This window comes from Macrosteles quadrilineatus, unplaced genomic scaffold (assembly GCF_028750875.1).
Source record: "Macrosteles quadrilineatus isolate MER2022 unplaced genomic scaffold, UCM_ALF_1.0 Scaffold_8__2_contigs__length_117827958, whole genome shotgun sequence".
NCBI classification, from domain to species: Eukaryota; Metazoa; Arthropoda; class Insecta; order Hemiptera; family Cicadellidae; genus Macrosteles; species Macrosteles quadrilineatus.
The window spans coordinates 96,098,107-96,124,024 of NW_026542601.1; the positions used below are offsets into that span (position 1 = coordinate 96,098,107).

The 25,918-nt window shown below is 35.2% G+C and overlaps 1 protein-coding gene across 10 annotated transcripts in view; it reads right to left on the reverse strand.

Moving 5' to 3' along the window:
• The window catches only part of LOC128999359 (patronin), a 110,738-nt gene that overhangs the window by 59,677 nt on the left and 25,143 nt on the right, over positions 1-25,918 (reverse strand). The gene's annotated exons all lie outside the window — the stretch shown is intronic.

Genomic DNA, 25,918 nt, shown 5'->3' on the forward strand with positions numbered 1-25,918 from the left:
AAAACTGTGTCGAGGCTCACTTCAACCAAAAGGGAAAACCGCGGTCAAGTGGACTCATACGTGGGACGTGTTAAAGTACAACTGAGTACGGGTGTGGTCCTGAGAAGCTTCAGATGAAAAATGACCAACAGAAAATGGTATACTTACTGACATATCAAACTACTACAGCAAGTAAATGTGTATGACCAAAAACACGACTACATACCATAGTATGCAAATTTTACAAATTAATTTAAAAAAATAAGAAGTCTTGGTCGTCTTCTGAATTCATAAATTACAAAAGCTTATTGTTGCTATGCATTACCTCTATAGTACCACCAGGCTGGGCTAGTTCAAGTTGCCAAACGCTTTTAACACGAGCGGTCCATCTAGTGTGTTTATGTCATCTGGAGGCATACACTGGGTAGCGCAATATAAGAAACCCTTGCCAATTTCGTGCGCTCAGTTTAGCCTAGTTGAAATCTCTTTAAACGAAATATTAATCTGTAATCGTATTTTGTTCATAGGGTATTTGGAAGTTTAAAAAATCTATTTATGTAAAATTGTGTAGGACCCATGGCAGAAAAATATGTTTCCAACAAGAATTGCAGGATTCTTTATGCATTTCCTCTAAGAGAGGCCGAAGGAATCTCTACGTATTTTTAAAATAAGAACAAGCGCGAAGTTCTGTGATTTTTACAATAGGAGCAAAGCGCGAAAATGTCTACAAATATGCTTGTTGGATCTGAATACTTCTGAAGATGATACTAACGGTCCCAGGCCGATTGCAACCCCAAGGAATTTTACCGCCACCGGAGATAAAGTACTTCGAATAAATAGATAGTATATCCAGACGTACCCCTTATTGTGGTGTGTTTTGACAGATGCATTAGGAGATAGGATTGGCATGTGACTGCGATGTATCTGAGGCAGTGACACAGCTGTGGGCAGTGCGGGGGACAAGGCCGTAGCCCACCGTCCGCCTACTACCCTCCCACCGACACCGACCATAGCTACAAGTATACCGTAAGGAGGACATGCCTATCCTCAATATGTAGCATTGAGCAAAAAAATACAAATTACTGTAATTTACCACTTTGCGAACTCCATGAAGGAGAATAGGACCTCCAACAATGTGATAATAGATTAGACTAGCTGTGTACCCGTTCTACGCACGGGGATCTTATAATATTCAGTTGAAACCTTCTTATATAACGAACAGCAGTTGGTTTGCATATTTTAAGATATGCTGGCCAAACTATTATACATAGCTTCATTTTATGTTGTTTTTTGTTGTTCCGGATCGGTATGACAATCAATAAAAGGTTAAATTACCTCTGTGTCTGCCGGTCGATCCTATAACGGTAGGCTTACTTTTATTTTTACTATCTGATCTCGTTTGCATGGCTCAATCACGTCCTGGTTGAAGTTCGTTCGCTACGCTCACTCACCTGTATGTTGGAGCTCGTTCGCTGCGCTCACTTTCCTTCAGGTTAGCTCGTTCGCTACGCTCACTTGCCTTCAGGTTAGCTCGTTCGCTACGCTCACTCGCCTCCAGGTTGCAAATTAGCTGTTGTCATAAATGTAAAAGAAATAATAGTGCTAGTGCTGCACCCTGTTGGTAATCCTTGTAACTTTAATGCTATTGAACATCACAGAACAGAACCAACTTGTTTAATTGAAACAGCTGTTAAGATTCAATAATTTCATTTCTCATAAGGTTAACATGGGCTTCCAGAAATTCCACGTCAAAAATCGACAAAAACTTGATTTTCAAGGGTTTACTGTTAAATATCTAACTGTCTCATATTCGATGAAATACGTCTAAAACCATCTCATATATGTATAGTATTTGGAAAATAAGTTTCAGGCGGGACAGTGCTATAGTTATTGAGGAGTAGTTGTAATAAAGTGCGTATTTTAGCGTTACCAAGAGAATGACAGATAGACAGACAGACAGACAGACAGACAGACAGACAGACAGAAATTGAGATAAGGTTTGATTCGGTTTCTCTGACCTATGAAATGTAAAAATAACCAAAAAGTTCATTATTCTAAGCAATGTACAGACAAAACTCTAATTTTATTTATATAGATTATAAGGCGGTACAGCCTACTGTAAAATACTCTCAGTGGAAGTATATGTGGATAAGCTCAATCTGTATCATACAAGTATTGTCTATCAATTACTCGTGAAATGTGAATAGGAGTTCTAGGAATGCTTCAGTAGCGTTTAGATGAGAATGAACCTCCAGGAAATTTCTTGGTAACGTAAAGATGAAGCTAGGATTGCATTTATACGTCTCCAACGTACAGGGTTCAGGGAACAGGGTTCGTATTGTGAGGAGGTGTAATGAGTTTATAGTTTGGTTACTGACTAAAAGAAGCTGGTTACATAGTCAGCACAGTCAAAAAATCCATTAAAAGCCCCAGTAAAAAAACATATAACCTGCAAATATGGAGCTTTTTTTAGTTATAAAACCCTATTAAATCTGTGGATGGTTAGGTAGTTCCGATGTCGAGTGCTGTGCAACTTCCAATATCGGAAGTATAATTTTATTAAAATTTTTAGATTCATTACGGTAGAGTTCTTAACTTTATAATCCATATACAAATATAATTTTCTTCTAAACACTGTAGTAATAATTTATTGTTATTGAAGGTTAACAGAACGCACTTCTTGTAAGTTAATATTTTTGTCTAGATTTTGATTGGTCGTTGCGGTTGCACCATACAATGCAACACAGAATTTAATAGGCTTATACTAATTGGAAAGACCTTGGTAAACCTCCAGTTACTTAAAGCAAGACGTTGTATAAAGAGATCAAAACAGTGACTAAACTATAAGGAACAAAATATGATAACATACAAATCAATGTTATCAATCTATTAACCTTGCTTAATAGACGGGACTAAACTTTGGAGGGTAAAAAATATAGCAAAACATTTTATAAAACACCCAACAATATGTAACAATATGTATTTTTTTTATCGTATTTTGGTTCTGTTTGAAAGCCAAAATGAATATAATTAGTGACTAACTAACTTGAATGTATCACTTGGGAAATTTGTTCGTCCCGTCATACAAATATAAATTGTTATTGTCGACCGTAAACCATTCATGGCAGCTCTCCGCCACTGTGTACGCATATTCAAATGTATGCACTTTAATTAGGATGAAAGTTGTCATTGCATATATCCATCAACACTTCTTCCCAGTTTTCCTTGAACTACATTGCTTTCAAACAAACAATTCAGAGAGTTTCAAATGTATGCACTTTAATTAGGACGAATGTTGTCATTGCATATATCCATGAACACTTCTTCCACAGTTTTCCTTGAACTGCATTGTTTTCAAACAAACAATTCAGAGAGTTTCAAATGTATGCACTTTAATTAGGATGAAAGTTGTGATTGCATATAATCCATCAACACTTCTTCCCCAGTTTTCCTTGAACTACATTGCTTTCAAACAAACAATTCAGAGAGTTTCAAATGTATGCACTTTAATTAGGATGAAAGTTGTGATTGCATATAATCCATCAACACTTCTTCCCCAGTTTTCCTTGAACTGCATTGCTTTCAAACAAACAATTCAGAGAGTTTCAAATGTATGCACTTTAATTAGGATGAAAGTTGTGATTGCATATAATCCATCAACACTTCTTCCCCAGTTTTCCTTGAACTGCATTGCTTTCAAACAAACAATTCAGAGAGTTTCAAATGTATGCACTTTAATTAGGACGAATGTTGTCATTGCATATATTATCCATGAACACTTCTTCCACAGTTTTCCTTGAACTACATTGCTTTCAAACAAACAATTCAGAGAGTTTCAAATGTATGCACTTTAATTAGGACGAATGTTGTCATTGCATATATTATCCATGAACACTTCTTCCACAGTTTTCCTTGAACTGCATTGCTTTCAAACAAACAATTCAGAGAGTTTCAAATGTATGCACTTTAATTAGGACGAATGTTGTCATTGCATATATTATCCATGAACACTTCTTCCACAGTTTTCCTTGAACTGCATTGCTTTCAAACAAACAATTCAGAGAATTTCAAATGTATGCACATTAATTAGGACGAATGTTGTCATTGCATATATTATCCATGAACACTTCTTCCACAGTTTTCCTTGAACTGCATTGCTCTCAAACAAACAATTCAGAGAGTTTCAAATGTATGCACTTTAATTAGGACGAATGTTGTCATTGCATATATTATCCATGAACACTTCTTCCACAGTTTTCCTTGAACTGCATTGCTTTCAAACAAACAATTCAGAGAGTTTCAAATGTATGCACTTTAATTAGGACGAATGTTGTCATTGCATATATTATCCATGAACACTTCTTCCACAGTTTTCCTTGAACTGCATTGCTTTCAAACAAACAATTCAGAGAGTTTCAAATGTATGCACTTTAATTAGGACGAATGTTGTCATTGCATATATTATCCATGAACACTTCTTCCACAGTTTTCCTTGAACTGCATTGCTTTCAAACAAACAATTCAGAGAGTTTCAAATGTATGCACTTTAATTAGGATGAAAGTTGTGATTGCATATAATCCATCAACACTTCTTCCACAGTTTTCCTGGTACTGCATTGCTTTCAAACAAACAATACGTATGTTTTGTGAAACCAAGAGATTAATTTCACAATTCCATTTTGAGAACAAATAATTTATAAATACGTGGTATGTTACTATAGCTAGTCTTTTAAATTGATATTTAACACGAAGTTGGGCGGGTAAGTGAATTTTCTAATGTAAATCAATTCTCGTTAAAGAAGAATGAAACCCCTTAAAGAGCATTCCTCTTCTTCATAATGCTGAGGAATTCGTCGCATGAGATCCTTTCTGGTTAAGACAATTTAAAGAAGCAAGCCATATTTTTATTGTATATTAATTTCGCGGTTTTATTAGTAAATACATAAATACAGTAGGACAATGTAATATCCGCAAGCTTGGAATTTAATATGTTCAAACCCTTTTGGTAACTGCTTTCTGTCTGTAAATAATGACGAAAAGAATTTTCAGCATTATTACTGTATTGTGTATGACCAGTAGCACAATATTACGGAAGGTGTATTTTCACTAGTTTTAATGATTTCTTCAGCTCGCATAGGCTGTTGGTAAGCACTTGGATAATTTTGCTGCGCATGTATAAGGCTGCGTTTTCACCACCCGTGGGAAAATGTTTACCCAAATATTTATATACATACAACAATGAAATGATTAACACGGCTGTTATATGTATATTGTACGTTGTACACGCTATCGTGATTGATCAGTCACAGAAGTTTTCATTTTAAAAAAGAGAAGGAAAATGCATTTTGTTACGAGTAAAAGCGCCGACACGTCATGCTGTTTAAATTAAAGAAGTTATTTTTACTCATCATCACTGTATTCATTCAAACTGTATAAACACATTATCAAATTACCAAATACTTCTAAATTTGCCATCTCGAAACAAATACGATAATTTAAATGCATTTTTGTTGACAGATAATTTCAACAAAATAAATTAACACCTCACAAGTGTACAGCGCGGCACTCTCAGATCTGACAGAAGTGTGCAATCGATGACAGGAATTCAGGAACAGAAACAGGAACCTGGCATTGGACCAGTACAATAATAGTGACAGACGACAAACACACAACACAACACACAACACGCACAGTCCGGCAGTCGATGACCCGCCTGGAGAGAGAATAGGCCTACTGGAATGTATTTACTTTCGTGTCGGGCCGTTCATTACATTTTAATCCAACTCAGTTATTCGGGTGTTTAAAGTTACGAGTTTTGAAATTTGTATCACCATGTTTCACGTTCTTGTTGATCTTTTAAGTTTTTAGCAGCGAACGTTTAGAAATGTTTTTTGTAGTTTTGAATTGTTCTCCAAGGGAGTCCATGAAAGCTAACGGCCATCTTGGATTTGCCCGCCGTATGAGCAATGTTAATTTCGTTACCTAATTTCAAACAGCCACCGAAGAGTTATTTACCATCAAATTTTCTTTCAAACACCAGGATGATTGTAATTTAAATGTTTTGTAAACTGTGGGATTAGAAATTGTCTTTGTAGTTCTTAAATTGTTTTATTGTTTTACGAGTTAGAACGTCTATGCTCCAAGGACTCTCGAAGGGTAATGATATGAACACTCACGACCCTCACGTATTCCGCAGTTCTACAAACCACCACTAACTCTAACAGATATACATATTTGCCTCCAGGATTCATTAATTGACATAAAATGGGGCGACATGATAGTAACCTCATTTTATGTCTCTTTTAACAGAGCTTACGGCGAATCACGTACACTTGCTGGGACTGCTGGTCCAAATACATGGGAAGTCTACCTTAGTATGCAATATTCAATACGTGTACGTAACATGTTTTTGGTCGAGTTTTCAACCACTGGACGACCACTAGTACCTATTATTACAGTGGCATCGACTGTTCTGAAACAAAGTTTTAAAGGTCCCTTAGCGCCCTTTGCAATTTTTATTAAACCGATCGCTAACACTTAAACACAAATCAACCGAAATTTTCAACTATTCCTGACACCGTCTTCCTTCTACCCTCTGTACGCCGCAATACAATTTCTCCACCAAGTATCCCAGCATTCCCAGCACTCTCCAATGATCAGCGACCTCTGGCGGCGAAGGTCACCCGGCCGCGGCGGGGAAAGTGGAAGCTACAGCGGCAGAATTCCTCGCTCCCCCAGCCTATCTCTCTCTCTCTCGCTCCCACTTCCTCCTCCGTCTCTCGACTGATCACTCTACTAATTATTGCAACACTCAATCACTCAACTCTAGGACGACCAGTTTCCGAGGTCCTCGTCACACGCACCACGCGTTGCACGGCACCAGTCTTCGTGCTACTGTAAACAAGTTGTCCTAACCTCGTCTTAAATAGTTTTTAAACATTATTGTAACAATTAATCTATTTTACGAGACACCCCATCCACACAATGTATTTAACTAGATTGAAAGTATTTGTAGATCTTTTAAGCCTGTTAATTGCCCGTTGATACGAGTTAAAGCGCATGTGCGTGGCCGGGGTGGCCGTGGCACGTATCTAGTTTAGCAAGGGAGATACAGTACAGAACAAACTGTACCGATAAATATTATAGATAATATTATAATACCGATAGTATTACTGTGACATCATCGAGTCACGATCCCAAGTCATAGCTGTCGAATGCTACATTTGAAGTCCGTCGCTTATGGCGATAGCGACTGAGCCACCAACTAGCCAAACGTCTCCAGATATCTTGCAATAGTCAAAAAATTCACTTACTTGAAGTATAGCCGGAATATTTTCACTAGAACTATTTGTTTTATTTGATTTGATAAATGACATTATTAGTCCAGTAAAATAAGACATTTTGGTATGCAAAAGGTCGGGTAGTTCTGATTTTTTGATATGTTGTTAGTATTGGGCCCATAACATAAAATCCAAGTTATCCACCTCGAGATACTGCCGCTCGCCGTGGGGCGCGCCACTTGTTATCGAAATATAAAAAATATGTCAATTCCTATTGTTTTTCACTCAATCTCGCGAACCGTTGATTTTACCGAAAATTTTATATTATTACATTAAAGAAGAATAAATTTGTGACAGTTTAAGCCCAACAGCAAGTATGTAGCGTAAATAATGGTCAAAATACAGACCATCAAAATAAAAAAAATTTCCAAATACGTATAAATAAAAATTGTGGTTTTTTCAATATTTCCACAATATAGTTGTTTGAAGCAAACACCGTATTGATTTAGAGAGTATGGCAGTTTATTTGCTATTAATAGAAAATAAATTAAAGTATGAATAAAAATACCCTCACCTCAGCAAGCCTGCAGACTAAGCGAATTTAAATTTGCTTGATTTGATTTTCACAAACCTATTTAAATAACATTAGGTTTAACTGGTGCCTAGGTTTGCTGCTACAGGGAGGGTAATATAGTATATAAAATAATAATAGTATGATAAGAAACAAATAAATTTACCAAATTTTATAAAAAATGTGTCTATAAATAAGGAAAAAACAATAATTAAAAATCTTTGCTATTGGAATAACTTGAGGTTTTTTAATTTACATTTTTTAATTTTCTCCGTAACCAATAACTGCAAAAAACATTTTGATGTACTAAATTATTTGTTTTTAAGCTCTACAAAATGATTTAGCGATACATTGTAAAATTGTATGTTTTAAGGGTCAAAAATACGAAAAACCCGTTCTTAACAAAAAACCCTATAAAGCAACCGTTCCCATGGCCTGATCAAATCAAAATCTGTTTTATTTTTTTACAATATATACATATACAAAACACGAACAATAGTCCCGCATAGGCCGTAAAAGACCTGTGCGCGGGACGAGCTCTATTACAAATCAAATTAGAAATATTCTTAAAAATTAAAACTAAATTAATCAAAATACTATTTACAACTAAGCTATGAGACAGCTACAGGAGCAGTTAATTTTAAGTAAAAGGTAGTCGAGTGAATGGAGTTGCAGTACTGATATCTGTACGCTAAATATTGTTTGGTGTACTTGTGTATTAATTATTGTTAGGTATTGTATACTGAATTGATAAGTGTCTCAGACTGATCAAGCTTAATCTCCGACAGCCAACTGCTTACCGAACGTTTATAAACTGGAAGAGATACATGTAGATCTCTATTCTCTGATGGTATATTCTTATACAAAAAAATTTTCAATATAAAAATCATTGGTAAGGTTTGCAGACTTGAAAACTCGGGGTACCTGCATACCTACATTTACAGCTCCTCTGGTGGGATAGTTATGTGTGATTGGCGTCACTATCAAATCTTGATTGGAGTAGGTATATACAAGTAAAGTTTTGATAAAAAGTTGACGCACCGAAATTAATTGAGTGTTTTTGAATAATAAATTTGTAGGGAAACGCCTGTTGAATTGAAAAGCTATTTTAATAATTAGTTTTTGTATGACAAACAGTGGCTTTAAAATATTGCTACTAGCTCCTCCCCATACTATAATTCCATATTGAAGTACTGATTGGACAAATGCATAGTATAACATTTTTATTTCATCAACGTTAAGAATTTCGCGTACGTTTCTAAAAACATAAATTAATTTCCTAAGTTTTGTCTTATACTTCAATGATCATGCTTCGCGAACTCGTTTTAATAAATGTAGGTTTACAAGCCGAAAAACAGACCTTCAAAATATACCTTCAACGGCAAAACTACTCTTCCCAAAGCTGTCAAATGTTTATACATAAACATTTAAGCTAAGCTTTGGGTACAATACTTTCACATGAAAACAAAATAAAACAGTTTAACATAGTTAACAGTTTATTGAGGTTGAAAGATCAGGCAAATAAGATCTTCCAAATACAATCACTCTACAGATCTTCCATGCAGCGGGTAATTTTTCCACGGCAAGTGCGCCTATCTATACAGGACATGCTGAATATGAATTGAAATACAGGATTGATATTGAAGAGCACAAAAAATTCACAAAGATCGGAAATTTCACTACAAGACGTACAGACAAGTTCTGGTGTGGAATTTGGTCTGATTAGGCCATCGAACAGGCCCTCATAAAGAAAATGAAAAGCTCTGGTGGATTGACTCGGGGACGAGGAATAACAGACAAAACGTAACTTGATGGGCGCTTGGGACGATCCGTCCTCATCAAATCTGTAGGAAGTTGAGAGATATTATAAAAAATGACGTCAGTTGAACATTAACAGTGAGCAACATGTTGACGTGCGCCATTCAAGTGGTACAAACAGTACTTTTATTTGTGAATCAAGAGATGAACTATTTATCATTTACTTTGTATTGTAAGTAACTTAGCCTATTGCTTTTGCTTAATGGCCTATATATATAATTGAATCATTAAATCATGTACACGTACATTTATTTATTAAAACGAGCTCGCAAAGTATGATCGGCATGATAAGGCCATAGAAACGGTTGCTTTATAGGTATTTTGCCGGTAAGAATATTTTTTTTTTCATTTTTAACCCTCAAAACATACAATTTTACAATTGTATCATTAAAGAATTTTGTAGAGCTTAAAAACAAATAATTTAGTACATTATAATGTTTTTTACAGTTATTGGTTACAGAGAAAATTAAAAAATGTAAATTAAAAACCTCAAGTTATTCCGTTAGCGAAGATTTTTAATTAATGTTTTTTTCCTTATTTATAGACACATTTTTTATACAATTGGGTAAATTTATTTGTTTCTTATCATACTATTATTATTTTATATACTATATTACCCTCCCTGTAGCAGCAAACCTACCAGTTAAACCTAATGTTATTTAAATAGGTTTGTGAAAATCAAATCAAGCAAATGGAAATTCGCTAGTCTGCTGGCTTGCTGAGGTGGGGGTATTTTTATTCATACTTTAATTTATATTCTATTAATAGCAAATAAACTGGCATACTCTCTAAATCAATACGGTGTTTGCTTCAAACAACTGTATTGTGGAAATATTGAAAAAACCCACAATTTGTATACGTCTTTAGACAATTTACTTATTTTGATGGTCTGTATTTTGACCATTATTTACGCTACATACTTGCGGTTGGGCTTAAACTGTCACAAATTTATTCTTCTTTAATGTAATAATATAAAATTTTCAGTAAAATCAACGGTTCGCGAGATTGAGTGAAAAACAATAGGAATTGACATATTTTTTATATTTCGATAACAAGTGGTGCGCCCCGCGGCGAGCGGCAGTATCTCGAGGTGGATAACTTGGATTTTATGTTATGGGCCCAATACTAACAACATATCAAAAAATCAGAACTACCCGACCTTTTGCACAGCAACCCCATATTTTCTGACAGATTTACTGGACTATATCTGACGTTATACGCACTGAAAGGGCTACGGGACAAAAATATACAGGGTGGTAAAAAAGTCCCTGGGCAGTTAAATATTTTAAAAAATAATGCAGATAGAGCTACAATACTTGGTACAAAGTTACAGGGCATAAAACTCTATTTTAACACACATTCAGTGATCCAATAACTCTTCAGGGGGACGGCCCACAAGGAGTCGGAAGAAAATCTTAAATAGAAGCATAGGTCAATATGCACATCAAATTAAAGGTCTTTTTTGGTAGAATACAATGCCGCAAACCGCACTTCAAAAGGTTGATCCTGTGCAAAATGACAGTTGTTCAAAGATTCATTTAATTTACATTGCTATTATACCTACGCTTTCTCTTCAGGGGGCACAGCCCTAGGAATCGGAAGAAAATTGTTAACGTAAGAATAGGTCAATATGCATATCAAATTAAAGGTCTTCACTTGTAGATTACGATGCCGTAAATTCAAGCTCAAAAGAATGTCTGAGTAAAAAATGGCAGTCGTTCAAAGATTCAAAATGGCGGATTCAAGAAATCTTTGAACATCTGCCATTTTGCGCAGGATCAACCTTTTGAAGTGCGGTTTGCGGCATTGTATTCTACTAAAAAAGACCTTTAATTCGATGTGCATATTGACCTATGCTTCCATTTAAGATTTTCTTCCGACTCCTTGTGGGCCGTCCCCCTGAAGAGTTATTGGATCACTGAATATGTGTTAAAATAGAATTTTATGCCCTGTAACTTTGTACCAAGTATTGTAGCTCTATCTGCATTATTTTTTTAAATATTTAACTGTCCAGGGACTTTTTTACCACCCTGTAGATAAAATCTTCTGCAAACACTGAACCAGAAAAATTGGTTAACAGTTTGTATAATTTTTAATTGAGATCTAGTCATCAGCGAGCAGAAAAAAACTCGTTTTGAAAACAAAGATTTAAAAATTAATAAAAATACTGATTACACCACTCGTCAAAAACTATAACCACAGTAAAGATCAACAGTTAAGGTTACAGCTATTACACCACAAGGCGGTATGCGGGAGACAGATGGTTGAATGTGATGGAATGGGGACTGTAATGGTGTAATTAAAGGCAACATATAGACTGACCAGAGTCGAGGACAAACAACAGGCTAACTTGATCACGTCGCCACCGCTGTTGACAGATGTACTTCTACATGTATAATCGGATTGACATTCAATAGAGCTAACATCCGCACTAAAATGATTTAAACAAGAGTAATGATAGTTACATAGTTAGCAAGGTGAAGCATTTATCATCTTCAAAATACATAAATCTGGTGAACAAAATGTACTACAATGAAAAAACTTTTAGGTCAAGGAAGTTGAAGTAGTTTTGAGGTTAAGACTACTTGGTATACGCTCATTACCAAGGTTGTTATATCTCGATATCGCTTGAAACTGTGTTCAAAGGGAGAATTCCAAATAAATTGCACTAAAGAATGGTTTAAGGTAAACGATAATGGCATATTTTACCATAAAACTCACTAAATCCTTGAGTTATTAAAAACTTTTGCAACGATACGACAAATGGGTAAGATGAAAAAACTGTGATTATTACACTCCTTGTTGTGTAGATCATAAGACTAACAACAAGACGTCCCATGCCATTGTAAATTTTGAAGCTCGTTTTTCGTGTCTAGTTTACGTCCGATTACACTGATTGCTAGTGTTGACGAAATTTAGTTTCCAATATTTGAGGGCTACTTTCATTATTTGAGCTTCACTGTTTGGTTAGCTAGGGGACTGAGTTATTGATTATGATTATATAGTTTTATTTGGTTGAACAAGGTTTTAAACGACTGAAAAAACAAGAAACAAATTGTAAACAAAACATGACCACTAAAGTGCACCGGACGGAACTAATAATAAAATTGGCATAAGCTCCATTACGATGAGAAATATACTAAGGGAGTATGTTTTATATAATCAACTTAAACCATGTAACGTATTTTTTGTAATCCATCAAAAACCTCTACCATATACAGGGTGTCCCGGAACTCTCTACCAATATTTTAGGGCATTGCTCCTGGGTAATAAACATACCTAAATATCATATTTAAATTGTCCGGAAGTCCTTAGTTACTCACACAGCCGCCATTTTGTTTTTTTCAGTTATTATTTTTTTTTCTAAAGAATGGTTAAACTTACGAAATTGAAACTTTGCACAAACTTTTATGACAACTAGACAAAGCTCCGAAAAAAATATGACGATTTTTCTAATTCATAAAACAAAATGGCGGTCATTTAAAATTTTGTTTCTTAAATAACTCAAAAATCATTGATTTTACAAACATTTTAAATGGCCGCCATTTTGTTTTATGAATTGAAAAAATCGTCATAATTTTTTCGTAGCTTTGTCTAGTTGTCATAAATGTTTGTGCAAAGTTTCAATTTCGTAAGTTTAACCATTCTTTAGAAAAAAATTAATAACTGAAATAAACAAAATGGCGGCTGTGTGAGTAACTAAGGACTTCCGGACAATTTAAATATGATATTTAGGTATGTTTCTTAACCAGGAGCAATGCCCTAAAATATTGGTAGAGAGTTCCGGGACACCCTGTATAATTTAACTCTGTTTGATTGTTTCTTATTATGGATTTTAAAGTGGGAAGATAATAAAGGAGTAATAATATCCTAATCCCATAGACAAGAACGTCGCAATAACAAAAATATATGAATCCAATTAGTTAGGACATTTAATCCCAAGCCGCTTACAGATTAATGTCCGAGTTTTCTAAACGTCATTCGATTCAGACCAATGGCTTCAATACTTTAAATTCAGCTTTTAACCTGAACATGCTTTTATAATATGAAACCATCGACTCCGTGGTCAATTTAATACTTTGTCACAAATTTCTCAATCTTTACAGAGGTTTACACAAAATAATGTGTATTATCACCCACGGCAAATGACGTAAAAGTTTGGGATGGTTTCTGGGTGAAATTTGCCATGAAATTGCTGAAAATCTGTTTACGATTCAGCGATACTGATATTAGTCGATATTTATTCGGATGATATTGAATGTGTGATAGTAGAATTGGAGAATCATGACGCCTCTACAAAATGTTTACAGAATATTAATGGACGAAAACCATCGTTTACTTATTACAAAATATACCATTGAGTAGGTATACAAGTAAGTTTTCTACTGTTGTTAAAATTGGCCATGATTTAGCATTGTCTTAGAAAGAAATAGTGTCCACCATAATCACTATAATTCACACTTATTGTGTAATAATTATTTAACGATTGTTAACGCATAATTATTTTGAATACTGACTGAATTGCGTTCGCACTATGACATGTTGATTTGACCAGGTTTTGATTTGATTGTTGACTGGACCTCAGGGACCGACCCCTTCCCCACCACCGGCGTTCACCACCAACCCCTACACCAGCTCACTCCCCGTATTTCTTATGGCAGTCGTATTTGTGTAAATCTGAAAGGGTTGTAGTATCCTTTCCCCTAGGACGATCTCGAAGATTGGGACGAAGAATTATTTACACAGATTTTTTATACCACTCAAAAAATTACTTTAGCACTTTAGGATAAGAACGACTTTTAGGTTAGGTGCTCAAAAATGCCAAAAAATCCTCTTTGGCGTGAAAAAATACATTGTAGATAGATCTCTGCGTCGACATACTGACCCAAGCACAATTGCGCAGCTACGTCACGGCAAACAAGTCTACAAGACGGTCTGTGTGTAACAGTCCGTGACGAGACAGGGTGCAGGACTGCGTGGCTGCATGGTCCGTGTGGTGCATGCCACGGCGGGGAAGTGGGCCGCATGGTCTACAATGGGCCAAGGACGTGGCGATAGGCACAAGACGGGATAACGGGATTAGCTGATCTGGCACGTAGTGCTTCCACTGGGACAACAATGTGGTGGACCAGTGTACACAGCGTGAGGGGAATGGAATTGCTAAACGTGAACGTGACATTTCATAGGGTGGTGAGGCTTTTTTCTGACCTCATTATCATTTATCTTTCCGAGTCACCAAAATCCCCTAATTATCTGAAATGTCGAACAAAGCTTCATTGTTACTTCATTGTTTCTGTTTCAGCCTTTTGACAATTTGTTTAGGCTATACTGGAGCACCGTCGGAGATCCCAGTTTTGGTGGCGAGAATGTGTAGGCCTAGCGAACCGAAAGACTACTCTTCACAACTCCAAAGATGAACATTTTTAAAGCCATTTATTTAACCTTAGAATAATGTAGTACTCATACGGCAATGAACAGAAGTTGTTCAGGTTGGAAATAATTTACGTGAGTAATACTGAAGACAGTTTGAAGGTCTCACGACTTGTCTTGTGATTCACTTCCTCTCAGTGAGATGACTCACCCTATACCCATTAGCAGCACCTCCTAGCCGCTACAGGTGATAAGAGTTACTCACTCACACTCAGTCAATGACACGGACACGTAGACCTTCGATACCTGGCTATATCAATATGACACTAATCAATTGAGAAATAAATTTATAACAATTAATTATCAAACGAACGTATAGATCACTAAAAAAGCAATGAAATCTTCCCACCTAAAGACCTCATCAGAAGATTGTTGAAATTTAATTTGGCCCATTCTTTTATGTTCACGATCACGATTTTTTTACATTCTTTCCGGTTATTTATTACACTTTAGTTATCTTATGGCTGGAACAGGTTATGTTAAAGAAAACCTGGTACAAAAATACAAAGTTTATTTATGAAGTCAATGAAGTCATTTAGAAAACAAAAGCAAAGAATATGCTAACGGTGTGTTTATTTCGGAGCCAAAAATTGAATCTGGTCAATCGTCTGGTCTAATGCATTTTCATTGAAAATGTGTGGTGAATACATGTGGTGGGGGAATCAATAGAAATAAGCAGGGTAGGGGCATTTCATTTTCTGTATCTAGTGAATACAAACATGAACATTTTAAAATAACACTGTTGCTGTAGGAGTTATTTTATTTCCACTACTTCGCATTGCAGGCTATCAACTGCAGAACACGCGTGGAAGGAGAAGCAAGTCGAGCAAGTTGTGGCGTGATCGAAAGTTCGCTTCTATATTTATCAGAGATCTGAAAGAGCCTTCACCTCGCTCTCACGAGAAAACCATTATAAACCTACAAAACTTGTAATGGAATATCGAACTGTTGTGTTGATCTGTTTACTAAGAAGTGGTCTACTGGGCGATTGTGTTTATCCAGTCTTAAGAGTGTTTCAAGAAGTACGGTACACAAGACGTCCGAAGTATTTTGCATTGGTTAGTTTAGTTAGGTCAGGCTGGGTAGTTAGGTTAGCCCACTTCTTGAAAAGACTTAATCAAATGTGTCAACAGGGCATTTAAAGGTCAGTTTCGCAGGAGGTAGGAATGTTTTCCCGCAACAGCGCGACGCATTTAAGACAGCCTCGTACCAGATTCAGCGACAACGTCACACGGAGGCGGCAAGGCCAGAGTGATCTCTGCAATCTGCGACATACGACAGGAAACTCTAATGTGGCGACATGTCCTGGATGAATGTAAACGACAGATGAAGATGTACAAAGTTAACAGTGACTCAAGCTTGGGTATGATTTACATATGGAAAATAATACAGACGATTTCACAGGGTACACCATTTTGAGAAATGCTTAACAAGGATTGCTGTTAAATCATTGTAAGATAATGTTCAATTCTAACTACAGTACTTTGAACAGTATAAATCGACGATGTTTCGTAGGAGTACTTGACACTTAGCAAATGAATATGGAAAACCTAAAGATAGAAGAACAAAATACTGTGGATAGGAAAATTCTTGGACGAAGTAACTGATTCAATACAGCTCAGTGGGGGGAGCATCAATATCGTAGCAGTTACACAAGAAATTTATGTGTTCGACGATACCAGAGTATGAGATAATTAAGTAAAAATGTATAACCCTAAATGTATAAATGCACCATAATAAATAATTGAATGGATGAATACTGCAACCTAAGGTTTAGGTTTTGGGGGATTTCATACGACATAAGGTAGTTAAAATAGTTCAAATTCAACCGTTTTAATTCAAAGTGTCAACTAATTGACCATAGTTTTTCTTTTGACGAATTTATGATCGTTTGAAAAATTTCCTAGTTGGTATCTGTTCACGTACAAATTTAATATTTGTTAAAACAAACTCAACTTTTCCATCCAACTACCAAATAATGTCTAGTTCACATAAGTTTTAAGTTGTGACAAAAAATACCTAACTGTAGCTTTCAACTCATATTGGAGCCCCAGCACCAAAACCTTTGGCAAAGCAAAGTTTAACATTTACATGTTAAAATAAGTTATTCAACCAACGCACGTCGGTAAACAAAACTAGAACTGGGTTAGTGACTTTAGTTGGAATTGACGGATTGAAGCCTCTTTAGCAAGTTAACGTGAGAGGGACGCGTTTAGGCAAGATTGCAGCTTATCCAAGAGGGCAACTCGTCACGCCACTGGCATCAACAGTGAGACGAAACGCAACGTTTTTAAATACAGCTCTAGCTGAGGGTTTAATCACTTCATTCCTTTAGATTATTTTGGTTCCTGCTAAATTAGTGTAAAAACAAAAAAAACACAAAAGAAAAACAGTTAAAATCTCAATGTTTATCCCCCATTGCGTACAGATAAGGCTGGTTTTCTTACTGCACTGTACAACTTGCAAGAATTTTAAAACAAGAACAATATTTTAAGCGGAGTACACACCAGAGTTTACAGCATAATATTTAAAACTATTGTTATCTATATAAATTTTAAACAAAATTTAGCTGTAAGCCAGGGCGAGAACGCTATTTAAGACAAGTGTTGCAAATACTGCAACATTAAAGCCTTTTTTCAAGAAACAGGGAAGTTTTAACAACAAAAATCGCTGTAAAAATTTACGAAAATCGGTTTGGATGACTAACGGTCAAATAAATAGCCTACGTACAATGATATTATTTTCACTGACGTCGTTACAACCAATTACTGGTCTTTGAACTTTAGATTTTCTTTAAGAAATATCGCAAGCTTTGGCAAAACATATATGCTGTAAAAATGGTACACAAAATCCTGTAGACTCTAATAAAATGTTTTACAGGCAACCTCAAAGTTAATTTTATTCACACATACATCACATATTCCAAAAATATGTATTTCACGTAATTTTACGTATTTTGCAAGTGAATAGTCCAAAGACTGATGTTGTTCCAATCTAAGAATCAAACTAGGATTCTTCAAATCTGAAGACGAGCACTATAACCTCTCGACTAGTCAGGTAATCATTTTTAAACTCTCGATTCTAAAGATTTTCGGCGTATCAACACTGTATCCAGCCTTGCCTCACCATTGCGACACTATACAACAGTGTGTGTGATAACTAGGATTATTGTTTACAACGCCACGCGCGGCTGGGACGGAGGTATACACCTGGAATGTGGCCCAGGTTGGAGCTGGAGGCTGTGACTGGAGAGCTGGAGTCAACAGGTTGAAGGTTCAGTGACACCGGTCCTTCCAGTCTCGCTGCCCTCTACACCTGACTGCTTTTTAATTCGGCCTCATCAGACTGCATTCGTAACATAACAACCCGACGCTAAGTAACAATAAATCGTTTGTGGTTGATCCCCGTGATTCCACAAAAACTAGTAGACTAACTTATTTCAAAACTATTTTACGAGTTGTACTCCTTTGTTTTCATTATTTTGCTAAATCTCTATCATCATCGCAGATGTGTCATCTTAGATTTTCAATTAAAAACAATACACCGTCCAAAAATAGTAAAAGAAACAATATAATATTTTAGGCACAATCTTAGGTATCTAACAAGATTACAAGACTTCGAAACGATCAATAAAAATGAAAACATAAACACCCGAGCACCAGAGATGGCTTTATAAATAAGTTTTCCTCTCGTGGGGTCTTGGTAGACAATATGGACGGTCGTGAGAGCGTGCACTCGCCTCTGATCAAATTTAATCACCTTGACCTATATCGCCCGCCTCACTGGTTAGCCTAAAGACGACATTACTGGCTAAAACATCATCATTCTCAATCTTCAAATGTCATTTATTTCTCAAACAAATGAACCTAATTTAAACCTTCATTATAATCGCTAATAGAGGTTTCATGTAGTTTTTTTAATAATAAAATAATTTAATTAATAAAAAGTCTGAATTAAAATTATATACCCTTACGAAAAAGGCAACACTATTTAGGAGATTTGAATACACGTTTGCATACAGTATGCAGACTTTATATAGAAAAGCATGAATGATATGTTATGAACTAAAAAAATACTACCATTGGTTATATGCTAAATTATATGCAGGTACGGTTAACAATACCACAAGTGCAGTAGAATAGTACAATAACATTACGTAGTTTACAGTGGCACATTCCTTACTTAGCTGAAAGTTAAAATAGTATTCCGGTTAAGTTAAGTCCGCATTAGCAAATATTTAATATATATAACAATTTTATAGATTATAAGTCTAAGTACCGATTCTACTTTTCTCCTTCCACAAGACAATTTTCAGTAAAATCTATCAAAGCACAAAACCATTGGTTCGACGGACTAAACGTTGTTGACACATTGTTGTATGCTTTTACAATAAACTGGACTCACTAAATTGGGTCTAAACATCCTAAATATTGAAATTGTCGTTACTATTATAACAATGATATATCTATATGCTCTTCGTTCACACACCTCTAATGCACAATCTACAATGCTCTAACAATTTTAGGAAATAAATACCCCCGCCGCAGCAAACCTGTGCAGACTAAGCGAATTTCCATTTGCCTGATTGGATTTACACTAAAATGTCTCCTTAAAAATATCACATTTATTCCCTATTTAAATCAAATCAGTTTAACACATACTTAGGTTTGCTGCAACAGGGAGGGTTAAAGTGTTTTTTTATGTAAAATGTTAATAGTTAGTAAGAAATAAAAACATTTTCCAAATTTGGGCAAAATATGTTAATAAATAAGCAAACTACAACAGTTTACTTATCCTCCATAAGAATAACATGGGAATTTTAAATTTACAATTTTTTTGAATTTTCTCCGTAACCATTAGGCGCATTATAACGCTTCAATATACTAAATTATTTGTTTTTTTAAGCTCTACAAAATGGTTTGGAAAGAAATTGCAAAAATTTAAGTTTTTTGGGTCAAAAATGGGAAAAACCCATTTTTTACCCCATAAAAGCCCCCATAAACCCCCGTTCCCATGGTCCGATCATGCTGGTTCGCGAACTCGTTCGAATAAACGTAGGTTTACACATTTGTACCAAATTTCATTGAAATCGGATCATTTTTGCTCGAGTTATCGCGCTAACGGACACATATATAAATATATATATATATATATAAATAAATATATATATATATAATATGAATTTGAACGGATGCTATTTTTGGCCTCTAGGGACCTCAAAACGAAGAAAAAAATCGGTCCCGGGTCCAGGTCTTACCATGAGTACTACGGTAATAGCTTATTCCCTATATGGGAAATTCGCTAAAAAACTACATTGAACTCTGTATGGATGCTTTAAATTATGTTTCTGCTTGTGGAAGGGGCATAAATGGGAAAACTTTCTCAGAATGAGTTTCCCTGGGGTCCTACAGTAAGATACAATAGTAAACCAAACAAAACTTCTTATCTGACAATCAGCTAGTCCCTTAGCGCCAATGCCACTCACCTGCGAACAAACAGAATTGATTAACTCAAATATAATATTATTCAATTACTGTTAATAAGTATTAGCTGTCATGGAAATATGCACATAAACCCTCATTGATCCAGACTATTTGGATCTCTAAGTCGTCCAAATGAATAACTAATTCCTAATTATATGATTAAAAATAATATGATAAATGGCAGTGCTATACCAGGATTGTTTGGGTATACAGTACCACTTTTATGTAATGGAACGCATTTAACAGAAATAAACTTGGTAAATATAAGAAACACCTAGGTTGTAGCTCGTTTTGTCCTCAAGTTGCATTTTGAATTATCTAAATCAAATATTGAGTTGAAAATTGTATAAGGTAGTAATATTTGAAATGCAAATTGTTTGGAGGGCGTCCCAAAGTAACACACGGGTAAAAATTATAGAAGAATGATAGCGTTTCTAAAGAGTTAGATCAATAGTATTATTAGACTGTGGGCCAACACAAATTATATATCTGGGCGGGGAGAGGTAGTAAGTAACTATAATAAATCAATTTTTTTCCTGGTGTTTCTGATTTTCAACTAATTAAATGTAATACTTATATAGATAGTTTGAAAATAAAATTATTTACAACTCAATTTGTAATTCTGTTTTAGATTTGAAATTCAATACAATTGTTTTATTTTATATTATTATCAAATCTGAATTAGTTTATATTTTTGATGATTTACAACTCAATTTATGTTTTAGGTTTAGTAAATATACAACTCAAATGTATTTTCGGAATCTTTATACCTATTTAAGAAAAGTTGCAACTCAATGTGTGCTTATTTTCTTCATGCTTCGTCTTCAACAATAAAATGTAATTTACGTCAGACCATCTGCTAAGTGGTGTTTACGAGTTATCCCCAATGGTACACAACAAAGCCTCCATCATAGAAGGTAGATGTGCACCGTGTGTTGACATTCTTGCCGTGGATTGCGGAGGAAGTGTAGCCAGACACGTTCATGTCCAAGTAGTGACGAGAGTGCTAGTCTGCCAGTGTACTGATATGGCGGTGTCCACTCCAGCTCTGTACACTGTACACGACAATCGGACAAATACGCGCTTCCTGCTACCCTACCCTAACCTTGCACCAGCCACCAGCTGGCTTCCCTTACCTTCAACACAATCTGTCCTTTCCCTCTCAGTTGCACACGAGTGCCGTTACCAGCTTTATGCTAATCACAGATTGCAGAACAACCCTTTGATTCTTGTCGTTTAATGTGCAATCACAGACTTCAATGATAAGCAACCCTGGCAAAAATCATTGTATAGCTAGTGAAGAGACTTCCTTTCAGTTCTAAGGATTTGATTTTATATAGATCTGTATAAAAACTTACACATTTACTCTCCCCAAGCCTCAAACTAAAACGAACACAAGTGCCCCATTTTGGCCTTAACCACAGACAAGGGAAACCTTAGTCAATGCCTTAACCAACCTACTTACATTTTCCGTATTTTAAGAACAAGAAACTGCATTTTGAGAATAATTTTACAACACAACCGAACGAAAATACTAAAATTTATCAAGATTACCTTATTGACTATCGAAATATTTTAATTTGTTTTAATGTTTTCAGGTTGTTTTGCAATTTTGGTGTATTATTAAAGTAAAACACGCATATTTTTTGTCAAGTGTATAGCACGGGTGTATCCGAACGTTGCTGTATATTATTGCTTTTATAAATACCCTTTAACTGGTTTAATTTTTTTGCTGAATTTTAACTTGGGCAAGGTAACTGGTTTTATTTTTTTGCTGAAGTTTAACTCGGACAAGGCGATGAAATAAGAGTTATAACAGTTTTACTTGCCTTACTTACTTAAAATAAAGCATTTTAATGACTTGCAAAGCAGACTGGACTCCTAGAAGGTTAATTTGACACAGTAAATAGAACCACATAAGTTAAATATTGAATGATAAAATCATATACCTCTGAAAATAAACAGTAGCAATCGAAGAAGTTGCTAAAAACATATAGTACCTACTGTATTACTAAAGGGTATTATGATTCAAGAGTGTAGTATTATTCAATTATGTTAAACTAAAATAAGGCAGAACCCTAGATAATACGCGTCAATTAAGAGGCGTTTAAGAATGCTGCGTTCACTTAAGTTTATGAATGTTTTAATCACGTACAGTCTGCGATTACGCGGGAAATCAAATTCATAATTTAAATATCAAAATAATGCAGTACAGTAATCGTATCTGTCAGTTTAGTTGACATCTCGGGCAGCTAAGCTACTGTAGGGCGGTCAGGCCTCAGTATCGCGTGTACCATTGTTTGATTTATAATACCATCGTAACATGACATCACCGACTATTCCTGTGTCGACCTTCTTTAACTTGTACTTGGTACAGCCAAACTTGCCAAGCTACAACTACGATAGTTGGAAATTATGTGCTTGTTAAACATGTTTTAGGTGACAAACTGATATTGACGTATAGCAAAATAATAGGTCTAACTGCAAAACGGTACATTTCCAAAATTATGTGAGACTAATTTTTTAATATTACTTTCGTTTTTAGTGGTAGCGCTACTGTATCGCTGGTAAAATATTACTCAACAATATCCCATCACTGTATAAGCCTAAGTTACAACTATTGACTCCATTGCAAAATACACGGAAATAATTGATATACTGCGGATGGTCCGTGTCCATTTTGCGTTGCCTGGAGAATTAAAATGGGTGTAGGTCCATCGTAAACAACGTTACATCAATTTGCACTTCAAATAAATTTAATGTAAAGTGAACCGCCTTAGTTCCGGTTTAGTGATAGAAACTGTATGTTTAACTAAAGATAATTCAGTACAAAATAAAAGTGTGTATGGAAATTTTAAACAAGTGCCTATAAACAATTTTGACTAACAAACAATTGCTCTAAATTTTTTATACTTATAAATATGATTATTTTAATCTAATATGACGTTTCATTGTTGTGTAGTCTCGAATCACTTAAACAAATAAATTCCCAGAATCACAACGAAAAGTTAAGGTAAATAAATACGAATACAATTTTCTTACTACTTTCGGTGTCTTCGAGGTAAGGATAAATCACCAGAAAAAGATTATACGCCGAATAAATAGGGTAATAATGATCGCTGCCTTTCAATTTTTCCATTTCCCGAACCGGTAACTTCAGATAACTTTTGCATTAAGTTATTTAAAACATTCTCTAAAAGGCTTCAACACTGCCCGACGTTGTACTTCCTTGTAATAACAAACTGTATGAAATTAAGCTGTGTAATTCGTAGACAAAAGGGAAAGTTTTGTTGGCGTATGTACAACAGACGAGGAAGGATTTCTCAAGTGAAGGATGCTAAACTACACATATTATCTCGTACTCTCTCAGAAGTCACCAACCGACCACTATCTCTTTCTTTTTGCTAACTTTTCACTCGATTGATGAACTGCAAGGTTGTAAAGCACATGAATGATGGCCTTTTACAAGACTTCTCCTCTCTAGCTGGCTTTTTACATGTTGTCTCCAACGACTGTGACACATTTTATGGTTTCTAGTTTACGATTTAGTATAAATATACGTGTAACATATTTTTACACAGAACTCTTACTCTTACTCTTACGAGGGGCAAATTAAAATATTAAAGTTATTATTTTGGTAAAAGGGAGTTTTGCAATCGAAGTCCATAAACGATCAAACTGGTATTGTTAACACTTAGAGGGTTGGCTGAATTAACGATTGTATCAAGATGAATTCTTGACAACTTCCCTGATATAACAGTGGTTTTAACTGAAAACGTTGAGTTTTTTTTTTCCTTCCAATAACCCTCAGCCATCAAGGGGGTTTGGTCAGGAATTTCACATCGAAGTTTTCATTTTCTCGAAGTTCTTCTGAATTGTTATGCCATGTAAAATAATTAATAGTTAAATATACACATCTATATAATTAATACGCTACATGAAACTTTGTCGGTTGAACTCCTCCGCCATTTCTTAACCGATTTTATCCATTGACGTCTCATTGGAAAGAGCGTGTCGCGTAGATTTGCAAACTGGCCTTACATTTTTGAAAAAGTCCCTTGGGCTCTGCCCCAGTGGCTTTGAAAGTTCCAATGTTATCCTTATGGAGAACATATTTGTTTACATTTTGATCAGCTGTATAATTTAACTGTTGTTATTTATTTTTCAATTCAACGAAACGCATTAGGTACATTTAAAACCAGATCAGCTTGATTATATGGAACTGTTAGGTGCGTAATCTACGAGTTTAGTCTTTTAAACTCATCGGAAATTATGACTTTTATTAGTTTTTAAACAAGTTATCTGATTTTAAATACTGTAACTACTTTACTTCTTTGCAATTGCTCGATTTCGAGCAACATGTACACTAGTGCACATTAAAAGAAAAACACTTCCGTATGTAGGCCTACAAAAACCGTAATTAAACTTTTTACCACCAGAGCCGACCTACTTTAAAACTACCATAAAAAATGTAGGCCGTCTGAAATTGTGCTTAACTAAAAGCCCGCCAGTCTACAAGTTTGGCGGGTGAACTTGAGAGTTATAAAAAATAGAAATCCGTCGTCTAGTTGGTCGGGGCTACGCGAGATCGATAAGCTACAGCCAGCTGTGCTACTGCTACTGCCCTACCGCACTACGACACTTTTGTACACCTCATCAGCTGATTAATCAATTACCACCGGCCAAGCTTTGCTTGGGTGAAAATTAAATCGAATTCTCGTAATAGTAGATCTTAACATTCCTTGCGTATATTTAGGTTATTCACCACGTTCTGGAACAACTTGCAGTTTTTTTAGTTGATAAACAGATTTGAATGTGTTAAAACACTCGTCATAAAATTATAAAATTGAATTACAATTTGTAAAAAAAAACATATAAAAACACAAAAAAAGTCAAACACTCACATAACTTACAAAACACAAACATCAAACCTCAAAACAGACGTTAAAAAGTTTGATATTATAAAATGATGCAATAAATGACAGGTTTTTACAGTATTCGCTTTAAGCTTGTTTTACCGCAGCTGAAACCACGTATCTTGCTCTCTCTAAAAATCAGATATATAATACCGCGAAAAACATTTTTTTTTAAATGACCAGATTATATATTGTTTAATCTCCTGAGGTATATTGCTAAATTATCTAGTTTTTATTTAAATTTCCAAGCAAAAGTATGTGAATATAATATTTATAGCAGGACGCATCTGATATATTTTAAGCTAAACATTGACTAGCTTTATCCACCAAATAAAATTCAAACAATAATTGCACCGTGTTTTTTTTATTAAATTGTAGGATTATAATCAATCTACACTATAAAAGAGATGGTTTATTGATTGTTCTGAGTTAATGCAAAAA